The sequence below is a fragment of the Euprymna scolopes genome, chromosome 34 (assembly GCF_053919585.1).
Source record: "Euprymna scolopes isolate OS-2025 chromosome 34, ASM5391958v1, whole genome shotgun sequence".
Taxonomy (NCBI): Eukaryota; Metazoa; Mollusca; class Cephalopoda; order Sepiida; family Sepiolidae; genus Euprymna; species Euprymna scolopes.
In genome coordinates, this window is record NC_136515.1 from 53,689,610 (window position 1) to 53,703,593 (window position 13,984).

Below are 13,984 nucleotides of genomic sequence, written 5' to 3' on the forward strand. Positions count from 1 at the left end.
GAGGGGATACAAGTGCAGCAAGTTCATCAGAACATATTGTATTAAAATATTTGTAAAACAGGCACAGAGATGCAACATTGTGGCGATGGGACAGGGGTTGGAGCTTAGTTGACAAAATGGGACCTATTAGATTGAAAACATTTTTTTGGACCATATCCAAGAGGGAGAGACTAGTGGTAGATGCACCAACCTAGATGTGGCAACAATACTCCATGCATGGCCGAATGGTTGCCTTGTCGAGGTACAGGATACTCTCAGGTATGAGTAGTCTCCTAGCTTGCTAGAGGAAACCCACCTTCTTTGCAGCAGCCTTCGTATGTATGTGTTTAACCGATAAACTCTTAAACTTACTAGTTCATAACACGAAAATTAACAGGAAATAGAAATCATGGAATGTTACAGACGTTTACATATGCGTTAACATGTAGTCCCCCGGGACCCAACACGTTGTAGCAGAGTACGTCGCAAGAACAAGTAATAACTCGACTCCTTTTTGTTTGTAACAACTGTTGTATTCCCGGGGAGATGTGTATATATTCTGCATGTTTCATCACATAGGGAAACAATTATTTGTTATATAATTGTGTTTTCTCCAATTTTGAATTTCGTGGAGTATTTTATTTAATTTTCTTTAGCGGACTGATTCTCGAGATTGTACACACATTAACTTGGGGGGTGGAGTAAATTTGTATATTAAGTCCACCTCCACAATTTTCTTTAGAATGACGACTTTAATTGGTTTTCGACTATGCTGATTAAGAAAAGCTCCTTTAAATTTTGCGGAGACAAGTACTTATAGAGATATAAAGACCTGTATTGCACTGTAATTCACTGGCTGCCAGGTTTGTACACACGTGTGGTAAACAAATCTATTTCTCTCCTACCGACACTGCCCCCCACCCAATTTTTTTTTTAGCACTTGCTGATGGGTATGCTGACAACGATTATCACGGTTAAATGTGGGGAAATATTCTCCGCCCCCCCCCCTAAAAAAGGAGGTTGTCTACTCCGAAAGCCGTTCTTTACATGGAGATTTTGAGAGATGTCTATTCCAAAGGCTGTTCTAAAGAGGTGGAGGTTGGTAGTGTCTATTCTGAAAGTCGTTCTTAACATGGGGAGTTTGGGATGTCTATTCCAAACGCCATTCTTAGCATGACAATACTCAAAGAAGTGAAGTAAAAAAAGTTGTATTTGTTTTGTATTATATGTTAAAAAAAAAAAAACGACATAAAACTGGAATTTACTTTAATACTATTGGTTGAAGAGTTGAAAAGAAGAGAAAGACTTGAACAACAAACGGAAACAGCTAGGACTGCAACCACTGATTTCGAACACTCTAACCAGTTCATATATAGTGAGAATCCCTAATTCTAAAACTTCTGTTTTTACTTTCCATTATTATTTTAATGGACAATTATTATTTTAATTTAATGGACAATTATTATTTTAATTTAATGGACAATTATTATTTTAATGGGCAATTTTGCATATTTTATTAATTCATGCTGATTTACGCATGTTATGTTATGCTAACATGAATGACACCCATCTAAACGGGTGTATACGTTACGTGTTTGTTTCTGACGTATACTTAATGTATTACTAATGTCTTTAGTGATTCTTCACTTTCTGAACTGTGCTTGTCTATTTATGTTGTGCGATGTATATATACACGTTTTATGTTCCGTGATCATCTAAATTTATATGCACGTGTGTGTGTGTGTGTGTGTGTGTGTGTGTGTGTGTGTGTGTGTGTGTGTGTGTGTGTGTGTGTGTGTGTGTGGGTGTGTATGTGTGTCTTATATCCGACATACCTTATATTCACTGGTCCATCTGGAATTCATCTTCTTGGAAGAGCTGGAACCTGTTGGATGAAAGACATTCACTCCAAGACGATAATTGGTTTTAGTTATTTTTAACTCCTAAGGGGGAGGGAGACAATCATTAACCCAACCGCTATTCACCGTGTCCAAGTTCCAACTCCAAGTCATCTACAGCTGACCTGATCCACGTGACTCACACATAGTTCCTATCAGCTGATAGGATCTTACAATAAACTTGTCTATGATCTAGCTTTGTCATATTTTGACAGGTTTTGTGAAAACATCATCATATCCATCTTTTGTCTACCTCTCCAGTTAGATAAATAGATTGAAATAGGCAGCCAGCTAGATCGATAGATAGATAAATAGCTACAAAGTTAGATAGATAACTTATTCTGCTCTATCTATTTATAACATGCATTCCCTTAATTGCTTTTTTTAGATTCAAACAGTACCACATGTTATTGCCCCAAACCAGCACTAATCGCCAATGAAAGATCATTTCATTTAGGCCACAGCCGCCAGTGTCCGCAATTGTTCAGGGACGGCAGTGACCACCACCACCAACAACAACCGTAGTTTACTTTTTTGCAATGGGGTAGGAGTAGGCTTCCACCAGGTAACGCTGCTTAACAGGTCCTACTAGTATATAACATTTAATAGAGAATTGGCTCTGTAATAATAAATACGAAATCTTCATGAATAAAATATATTTAATCGTATTTTACGGCTGTCACCCCCCCACCCCACCTCGTTAGTATAAAATATTAATTCAATCATTGTTGATTGTTTAAATTAATATTATTTTGATCTTTGCCCTCCATGTCAATGACCTCAAATCCTAAATTAAATTCAACTTGCTGAAGATAATGGCTCTGTTATTGTATATCAGGTTTTCTAGTTTGGAGCATAGTGAAATATCTTGTTTGTATCAGAAAGACATGCTCCCATGTATCATTTCATCATTTTCATGGAGGACCGCTGCCACATTTAGGGAGGTGCCACCCAGAGCATTCTTTTCCTGTCTTAACAAAGTACAAAATCAACTTTTAAATCTAGTGGGATGGCCCATTCTGTTCCTTATAATCACTTTTACACAGAAGAGACGTTTTTAGTATTTCTTTGCTCTATCGTTATTTTCATGGTAAGTGCTCGACTGAGCTCCAATCTATGCCCCTCCCTCTACAAACCATTCTTAACAAAAACTTGTCTAACTACAAACACTGTCAATATTCCCTCCATGAGCAGAGTTTCTTTCCTAGAACTACTATTCTGTGGAACACAATATTGCAGTGCTGCTTCTGAGCTAACTACAGTAGTCGTTTTCAAGTCCAGTGTAAACAAATTCTTGTTGAGCCATCCTCTTAAAAAATTTGTCCAATTTCAACCATCACTATCAATCATTAGGATGTTGTTTCACCGAAGTTGGTTAGGAGTAAAGTGTAATATCCGTTCTAGTATTACATTTCATGGGGTGGGGTCAGTGAAGAATAAATTCTTCTAGACTAAGGCAATTTTTAATTTTGTCACAATCAGAGTTCCCCACTGTGGGGAACTGGATTTTTCTCATATTAAAAACTGACTTTGTGTCAAACTCTGCACCACATCGGGAGGCAAGTTAATAGGGGATAATTTGTCTTTTGAAAAGGAGAAGTATCAGCGGTTGTCATTCGAGCCTCTGGTGGGGAATGCCAACAGGTTTGATCATCGCAAATTTTTTAGTATCTGTTCTTTTGTCATGAAACCATGATTCTGGGCTTTACCTTCTCCTGTTTTGAGAGTGGTTAGGTTAAGAGTTTGCTAGAGTTACAGTTGGTTAGGGTTAGGATTTGCTAGAGTTAGAGTTTGTTAGGGTTAGGTTTAGGGTTTGCTAGAGTTAGAGTTTGTTAGAGTTAGGGTTTGTCTATAGTTTGTTAGTGTTAGGTTTAGGGTTTGTTAGAGTTAGAATTTGTTAGAGTTAAGTTTAGAGTTTGCTAGAGTTAGAGTTTGTTTGGGTTAGGATTAGGGTTTGCTAGAGTTAGAGTTTGTTATAGTTAGGTTTAAGGTTTGCTAGTTAGAGTTTGTTAGGGTTAGATTTACGTTTAAGGTTTGCTAGAGTTAGAGTTTGTTAGGGTTAGGGTTAAGATTTGCTAGAATTAGAGTTTGTCAGGGTAAGGTTTAGGGACAGTTTTGTAAGAGAATTTCCATTAAATGAGAAAGATCCACACTGACCCCCCTTTCCCTCTCTTTCTGTTGTTAACCTTATTGCATTGATAAATGGGCAAATAACTTTATAACGAATTGTTATTTCACAAATAGATTCACCATATACATTCAAAGGGGAATAACTCAGTTGCACTTATCTCAAGTTTTAAAATAGACTAAATATATCTAAAAGAACATCGTTTTAAAATAGACTAAATATATTTTTAAAAAACATCGTTTTAAAATAGACTAAATATATTTTTAAAAAACATCGTTTTAAAATAGACTAAATATATTTTTAAAAAACATCGTTTTAAAATAGACTAAATATATTTTTTAAAAACATCGTTTTAAAATAGACTAAATATATTTTTAAAAAACATCGTTTTAAAATAGACTAAATATATTTTTAAAAAACATCGTTTTAAAATATACTAAATATATTTTTAAAAAACATCGTTTTAAAATATACTAAATATATTTTTAAAAAACATCGTTTTAAAATAGACTAAATATATTTTTAAAAACATCGTTTTAAAATAGACTAAATATATTTTTAAAAAACATCGTTTTAAAATAGACTAAATATATTTTTAAAAAAACATCGTTTTAAAATAGACTAAATATATTTTTTAAAAACATCGTTTTAAAATAGACTAAATATATTTTTAAAAAACATCGTTTTAAAATAGACTAAATATATTTTTTAAAAACATCGTTTTAAAATAGACTAAATATATTTTTTAAAAACATCGTTTTAAAATATACTAAATATATTTTAAAAAAACATCGTTTTAAAATAGACTAAATATATTTTTAAAAACATCGTTTTAAAATAGACTAAATATATTTTTAAAAAAACATCGTTTTAAAATAGACTAAATATATTTTTAAAAACATCGTTTTAAAATAGACTAAATATATTTTTTAAAAACATCGTTTTAAAATAGACTAAATATATTTTTTAAAAACATCGTTTTAAAATATACTAAATATACTTTAAAAACCATCGTTTTAAAATATACTAAATATATATAAAATCGTTTCGCCCATGCAAACAGATATCGGAATGTTCAGTGCATACTTTGTCCCAAAGTCATGTGAATTTCATGGAGATTAATTTTTGTCTTTTGCGTATAGGTACAGCAAACAGGCCAGGAGTATTGTAATTTTGAGTATAAATACAGTATGTAGGACAAATCAAATCAATTTAGTGAAAAGCATCTGTCCTCCTAACTCCATCGTCGAATGTAAAAATTATTTATCAGGTAATACACATGCTGAGGTGATTCGCGCCAATGGATAAATAATTTAATAAGGGATTTCTATTTACGCAAGTAGCGATGAATGACGTTCTTTAAAGCTTTCTCTTTTATCAAGACATATGGATTTATATATAGCTGTCTACACGAAAACATTTCTAAGTCTGCTCGAATAAAAATGTAATGGAATTTTCTTCCATGTTGATGAACCTCACCCTTCCTAGTTTCGGAATGGATTACCAGGCAAAAGAGAGTTAATACTCCACAACATTAATTTAAAAAAAAACTACTTTGTTAAAACTATTTTTTAATGTATATTGTGGGAAAATTATGAGAATTGGCTTCCAACCGGATGTTAACGCATCCACCATGAGAGACAAAATAAAAAATGGTCGTTTGCACATGGCTCCACGCATCGCTTCCGCTTGGGAAGAAAAAAAATAAGATAACCACAAAATAATTATCAACCAATGACAGAACTCCGCGCCTAAAATAAACACCTCAAATATCACAGTCGCTGGGAGCCAGTTTGCCACTATAAAAACGAGGTATTTTGAGGGAACCGAGAGGAGGGAACAGGAGATTTTTGCCCACCTGCGTCAGTGAACACAGGGACATTCTCCCACCCGACCTAAAGAGATGAAGAAGAAAAAGAAATAAGGCACCAGTGAACTGAAGCCGACTACGCTCTCATGTTATGGGCCAAACGCCTTCAATTCTAAACGATGCCTAATTCACAGAAACCAAAGAAGAGAGAGCAGGAGAAAGAAGACGAAGACGCCGGGCTGCTAGAGCTGATGAAAGAAGAGACTCGCTTTCCAGTTACAAGCCAGGACACGCATCATCGACAGCAGGATGACCGGCCTACCCTGACTCTCTCCATCGTCTAAAAGATAAGTTACATTTTACAAACATTCATTCCTTGTCAAATCATACATACCTACAAACATTTTACGAACATTCATTCCTTGTCAATTCATACATACCTATAAACATTTTACGAACATTCATTCCTTGTCAATTCATACATACCTACAAACATTTTACGAACATTCATCTCCTTTGTTAAATCACATTCCATCCTACGAACACTTTGCCTCTCCTAATACAAATTGTTGGTAGTAAATAAAATCGGTTCTCAACCTTCAATATTAGTCTGTCTTTATATGGAGTCAGAATCTACACACTTCCAACGTTATTCATTTCAGATATTCATGGTTGCGGCCTCTGTGGCATCTTTTCCTCCCCCTAATCCTTCTCATAAATACCAGGTCATAATATAAATGCCGTGTTCGAGTTGATAGCTATTTGTTGGTGTTGTTTTTGAGTGTTGCATTTTATTTTATTTCTTACTAGCATTTCAGCCCGGCGTTACCCGGGTGTTTGGAGGTGTATATTGAGCAAAAACAAAAAAAAAAAAAAAAAAAAAGCGGTCAATTTTTTAAACTTTTACCCCTATTTTGACTCCTTAAAATTTATTGTTTTGGGCTCAAATCAAGTTATTAAGTTAGATCCATGTCCAAGGAACCTATATCTAAAATTTCAAGTGTTTAGACCCAAAATTGGCGGAGGAGTTTGGTAGAGTGCTCAAATGTAAAATCGTTGAACTTTGACCCCTTAACAGCTAAATTTCTGGCCGAAAACCGATCACAAAGATTTTCCCAAATCTCAGTACCCTGTATATCAAATTTCGAGTCTAAATTTTAATTGACAGAGCTATTGCGTAGGGAAATGTACACACACACACACAGACAGACACACACACAGACACGTTCACTTTTATAGATATATAGATTATAAAAGGAGTCTACGATATTTAAAATGAATATTTAAATGTCATCGATAATAATCTCCCTTTACAACCTTTCAAAGGACGTACAATGGATACGTCATACAACCCATTACGTCATACAATGGCTTTGATCTCAAAAGTTAATGCCATGTCTGTTTTTTTTTTTTTTTTTTTTTTTTTTTTTTTTTAAATAGGACAATGCCCAGCTGATAACACTGAAGTCATGATTACAGATAGCAAAACATGTTTTTACAAATAACAATAGATATATTCGACTTTTGCACCCCGGAAAAAAAAAATCAGGTTTCAAAACCAGAGATATGATATTTTTTTAGATTAACAAGTGGCAGCTAGCAAGGTCACCCATTCGTTGTTGCAAGGATCGGCTAGCTGTTTTTTCCTTGTTTTTTTTTTTGTTGTTTTGTTTTTGTTTTTACTATCGAGAATAGTTCATTAGATTACACTACTTCTCCATTTCTCGTTGGTCTAGAGCAGAGATTCTCAACCAGGGCTAAATTACATTTAAATTGAATTAAATTGTCGCCACAAAGAAAACAACACTACAGCTTTATTTTAAAGTTTTTATTAAAGAAAATCAATTCAGATAACTTGATTACATAGTAGAGCTGATATCTATTCAATGTAGCTGCCTTCAGCCTCAATCACCTGTGGTGTATCTGCAAACAAAATGAAGGACTTACCTGTGTTGCTCTATGTGAAAGAAGAGAGACAAAATGGCCGGCTCATTTATGCACTTCGAGTGCTTGATGGGAAAAGCAGTGCATGATGGGAAAAACAGTTATTTATTTATTTTTTTTTTTTTTTTTTTTTTTTTTTTTTTTTTTTTTTAAGTAGGACATAAAAGGAGGTGAGCAGGTTATTAATACAGATTGGAGAAAGGAGAGAGGTATGCCTTTGCATTGGGTGAGCACTTTTAACCAGCCTACTCTTCCGTAGAGCACGTCACCACCTCAATATGAGTCAGGAACTGGGAGCATACCTTTTCCACAAACGCCAGTGGGAGCTTGACAAATAGTTGGCGGATGGCAGTGATCAGGCTGGCTTTGGTGTTGTAAGAGGTCATGTTGGTGATGTTCTTGACGCATGAACAAACGAAGTAGTACAGCGGCTTCAGGTTGGGGTAGGAGAGGGGGACCAGTGAGAGGAAAACAAAAAGTCGTAGCACTCCTTCTGAAGCCAAGCCTGAGTCTCTTTGGGCTTGTGGGCCGGCGCTGAGTCCTGCTGCGACACGCAGGGTCTACCAGCGGCCACCTGATTGCAACAGGGGATCACCACACTCTTCAGCACATCCAGAAACACTTTGGTGTTGATTTTCAAGCTGAATTCGAAAATGTGAGGTGGCACGATTAGTAGTTCTAGGAAAGAAACTCTGCTCATGGAAGCCCACAGAGGAAGAAAAGGGAATTGTTTGGTACTTATGCATTTATGTTACTATGTTGAAATAATAACATTATTATTTAACAAGCCATTCTTAACATAGGAATGGGAGGGTGTTTTGTACTTGTTCTGTACTTTCATCTAACAATTTAATAAAAAAAGATATCATAAAACTTGAATTTAACTTGAACATACTATTTTTAAAAAATAGCACGGTAACATAAGTGCATAAGCACCATTATTTCAACACATGTACATATTTCAAGCATCTGAAATCACTATCAATAATTTCCTCGTCTGAGCTCCAATCTATGGTCCCCCTTGCCAGTCTTTTATGAAAACACTTGTCTATCTGAAACCATTATCAATAATTTCCCCCACTCTTGCCTAAACCTAAACGTAGATTCCATGAACAAAGCTTCTTTCTTAGAACTGCACACCTGTGGAACTCTAATCAATTTTCCTGCTTTCCTGCTGACTACAATATGGTCGTCTTTAAGTCCAACGTAAACAAGTTCTGGATGATCCGTCCTCTTAAGTAATCCAATTTACCAAATTTCCAATACTAACAATTACTATGATATTTTCTTATTGACTGCCATACACTCATTAACCCTTATCCTCGAGTGGCCTCTGGGCCTTGATAAGTAGTGACTCCTTTGTAAAAAAAAATGTTAAGATTGCAAGCGTAATACTAAATAGATTTTAACTCAAACTGGTTCTTCATTTACTAATATTTAACAAAAAAATAACAAAAAAACTATTTATCGCATGTACACAAATTTTTATTGCATTATGTTCAGGCCACTAAACTGCGGTTTTACCGATATTTACTTGTACACAATGGATATCTTTAAGAAGCATTATTTCAATTGGTGCATTTAGTGATAAAGGACATGACGTCATCTTCAGTTGAATATCCATTTTACATGTTGCCATTCATTAGACCAGAGGTTCTCAACCAGGGGTAAATTTACTCCAAGGAGGTAAAAAAATTATATAGTCGGGGGTAAATAATTGAAGCCCCTGATAATTACGTTTGCCACCCATCCTTCGACTGCTACTGATATTTCTATACGCGCTCATATGCGCTTTTTTACAAACATCAGAAACCGCAAATGTTTTTTTTTCTTTCAATCGTAGTCGTGTCCCTTTATTTTCTGAGATCCTCATGAATGGTTCTGCATTTTTCCCCCTTTGTCAGAAACATCGCTCATGGAAAGTGAGGATTAAAAGATAAAATAAGGGGAAGTAAGAGTTACTTCTCTTTTTTTTTACAAATAGTATTTTTATGCGATATTTTTTCACAAAAACTAGTTTACATTATAAAATATTTTGTACTTTGAATTTTTTTATAAATAGTATTTTTATGCGATATTTTTTCACAAAAACTAGTTTACATCAAAAAATATTTTGTACTTTGAAATTTTTTTTTACAAATAGTATTTTTATGCGATATTTTTTCACAAAAACTAGTTTACATCAAAAAATATTTTGTACTTTGAAATTTTTTTTTACAAATAGTATTTTTATGCAATATTTTTTCACGAAAACTAGTTTACATCAAAAAATATTTTGTACTTTGAAATTTTTTTCAAATAGTATTTTTATGCGATATTTTTTCACAAAAACTTGTTTACATCAAAAAATATTTTGTACTTTGAATTTTTTTTTTACAAATAGTATTTTTATGCGATATTTTTTCACAAAAACTAATTTACATCAAAAAATACTTTGTACTTTGAAATTTTTTTTAAAAATAGTATTTTTATGCGATATTTTTTCACAAAAACTAATTTACATCATAAAATATTTTGTACTTTGAAATTTTTTTTTACAAATAGTATTTTTATGCGATATTTTTTCACAAAAACTAATTTACATCAAAAAATATTTTGCACTTTGAATTTTTTTTTACAAATAGTATTTTTATGCGATATTTTTTCACAAAAACTAATTTACATCAAAAAATACTTTGTACTTTGATTTTCTTTTTTACAAATAGTATTTTTATGCGATATTTTTTCACAAAAACTAATTTACATCATAAAATATTTTGTACTTTGAAATTCTTTTTTACAAATAGTATTTTTATGCGATATTTTTTCACAAAAACTAATTTACATCATAAAATATTTTGTACTTTGATTTTGTTTTTCAATGTTAAAATGAAACGAAATCTTTGTTCTGTAAGTGTTAACAGCAGAAAAAGTTTTAAAATAAATATATATTTTTTTAATTAAAAATAAAAGCATTCTGGAAAACATTAGGTAAAATAGTGATATATTCTGTGTTGTCGTTTTTTTATGTATACTAGCTTTGGTGCCCGCCGTTGCTCGGGTGTTTGGAGGTGTGTGTTGAGCAAAAAAAAAAAAAAAGTGGTAATATGCAGACAGGCTTGAACCTGTGACACAAAAGTGAAAGAAAACCTGATGTCTAACCCGTAATCCATGATGCGACTGGAAGTTTGGAACTTAGTAAAGTCATTCCAACCGACTTGCAAAAATCCATCGCCTCTGTCGAAAGTTTTAGGCAGACACACATACATACATACATACATACATACATACATTCCAACCGACTTGCAAAAATGGCGACCGCCCCCCCCCCCAAAAAAAAAACCGCTCCTTGTAGAAAACTGCCCAGTTGAGGGTGAAGGAATTAATGTTTTAGCCAATTTTTCGATATTTGTCGTCCTAAGGTTGAGCTTCAAAATGATACCAATCACGTAAAAATCCATCACCTCTGTCGAAAGTTTTAGGCAGACATACATACATACATACGTACATACATTTAAACAGACAGGTGAGATTTATATAATAGATAACTGCTATATAACCGTGTCTGTGTGGTCTTGCTCTAACGTGTGTGGGGGTATTCTAATGGCTTTTGTGACCATCTTTTCAAGCTCGCCCGCATGCATCTTCCTCATTTCATTATATACAAGTTTTATATACAGTTTATATACATTTATACAGTCAGGTATGTATACATGCGGTCGAGCCCTTTTAAGTACCTTTAAGTTGTCTATCTACTTTAGTAGTTCTTAACCATGCATGTGCGTTAAGAGTTCACCATACCTTTTTTTTTCTTTCTTTTTTTTTCTTTCTTTTTTGTTGCTATCTTGTTCTTCTGGGATGCAGTTCTTCCCATCACTGATCGATGATCTGTAAAAAGCATTCAAGACGAAAACATGATGCCGATTTTCTAGCAAGGATCTTTTTATTTCGTCTACGACTGAACCCGGGGAACCCCTCACATTGTTGAATCAAGTTTTCTTGCGTTTCCATTGACACATCTTTCCTCTGACCTTCCTGGTCTCGAAACTAACTCAAGTCCGGCTGTCTATCAAACTTTGACTCCAGTTGAATTTCTACTCTCCGACTCTAAAAAATCCCCATATGTGTTTCTATTTATATCAAGGTGTATTTCTGGGAAGTGGTAATCCTACATTAGCCGGCCTGCAGCTAAAACTAACTTTCTAGCATGCATGTGCATGCTGTTAGGTCACTTAGTACTTCCTACAATGTAGGATAAACACGTGTTACTGTTGGCCGGATGCCATATTGAATATCCACTCGAGACAAGGGACATAACTAAATATATAGAAGCAGGCCATCAAGTTCGATAACTCCAATTTTAACATTGTATTCTGGTGTCAAGTGTAAGTCAAAATTCCAACAAAAAAAAACAAAAAAAAAAAGTGGCTTATTAACACAACAAGTCTCTAAGAATTTCAGTAGAGGCTTCCATCTTTGTCAAACAGTTTGCGATTTGTTCCTGTCACTTCATCCATTCAATTTGGATTTCTTCCTTTACCAACATTTCGTTTACTCTGGCCACATCAACTCTCAAACGTCTGTCACTTACAAGATTTGATGATTTTAAGGTCATTACCAAAGATGGGTTGTCTGCTTTGCAAAGTACTTCAGGCAATTTAGGTAGTCTGAAAATTTCTTGCAGCATGGCAGCTATTAATGCACCTGCATCAGCAGCTTCACTGAGTTCAAGAGTTTTGGATGCAAATGGGTTATTTGTTACTCGACCAAGTTTTTTTGATGACCAACATATAGGAGCCAGTCTATTCATCTTACCATAAACAAAGATGACAAATCCACCCTGTGAGGAACCATCCTCCAAGCTGGCATAGGTAGCATCCAAATAGCAAACCACACTCAAATCTGAAGGATTTCCCAGCTGTCGAAAGGATATGGAACCTGTCTTTGATTTAAGCTTTGATATTAACTTGTTGGTTTCAAAAAGTAACTTCACTTTAGGAGTTTTCCCGGTGTTACTTATCCTACACACATCAAATGATACATCAGGTTGAGTCTGGGTAGATACCAACATCATTTGACCTTTTAGTCTTTTTAGGTCTGTCTTTTCCTCATCATTTTTCCTTAAGGATCTTCCTTTCTTTATATCTATTGAAGAAATAGATGATGCATAATTGTTTTGGTTTATAATGATCCCATCTTCCGTTTGTTTAAGGCCCAATCACAGAAATTTGAAAGTTCCATTTTCATGCATTCCAACCTTGAATATTTTCTTCAATTCTGAGATCACATATTTTTTAAAAGAATCATTTTCACAAAATATAACGCCATCTACATGCATTGCCAGAATACCCATGAAGTTCTTGGATAAATTATGCCAAAGAAACAGTGCATTGTCATATGTACTTACCATTCCTTTTAGTTTAGTTAATTCTTGAATAACTCTCTTGTACCATGAATGGGGCGCATCATTCAATCCATAAATGCATCTTTTCAGCTTCCATATTTGTGACTCTGATGATGATCTGAGAAATATTTATATCTCTAGCATATCACCTTGCAAAAATGCTGAGGTGAAATCAAGGGTTTCCATCTGCCAATTCTTAAGAGAGGCTGCTTACATTACAAGATGCATAGCTTTCTGGCTGCATGTTGGAGAGTTTGTTTTAAGGTTATGTGAATTTTCTTCATAGCCACGTACTACAAGACGAGCTTTCGTTATCTTTTTGTTATCCTTAACTTTCTCTGTTATCACCCATCTTGTTGATATGCATTTTTGACTTATGTTAGGGACACATTCATACACTTCATGAGTTTTCATGTTCTAATTTCTTTCTCGTTTGCATCAACCACATTTTTTGCTTGTTCTTGTTCAGTTTTGAGGAAAACATGTTCTTCATCATCTCCTTCTGTTACTTGGGGGAGTTCGCACCACTGATCAACCTTATCCCAATTGATACACACTGGACACTCAGTTTCTACAACTGGTTCTATATTTCATCAATGGCCATAATTTCCACTTGATTTTGGTCGTGTACTCATAATCTTTTTTCCACTTATTACTTCCAATAATTTTATATTCCACTATTTTCCATTTACTCGGCCTTGTAGTATTGTCTTTCAGTTCCTCTCTGTTACGATTGGAATTTTCATCACGTTGATCTTCAACTTCCTCTTCCAAGACTTCATTCGTCTCATTTAAAGGAATTGTATTTTCTTTATTCCTTGGCATTCCAAAGTCCTTGTTTA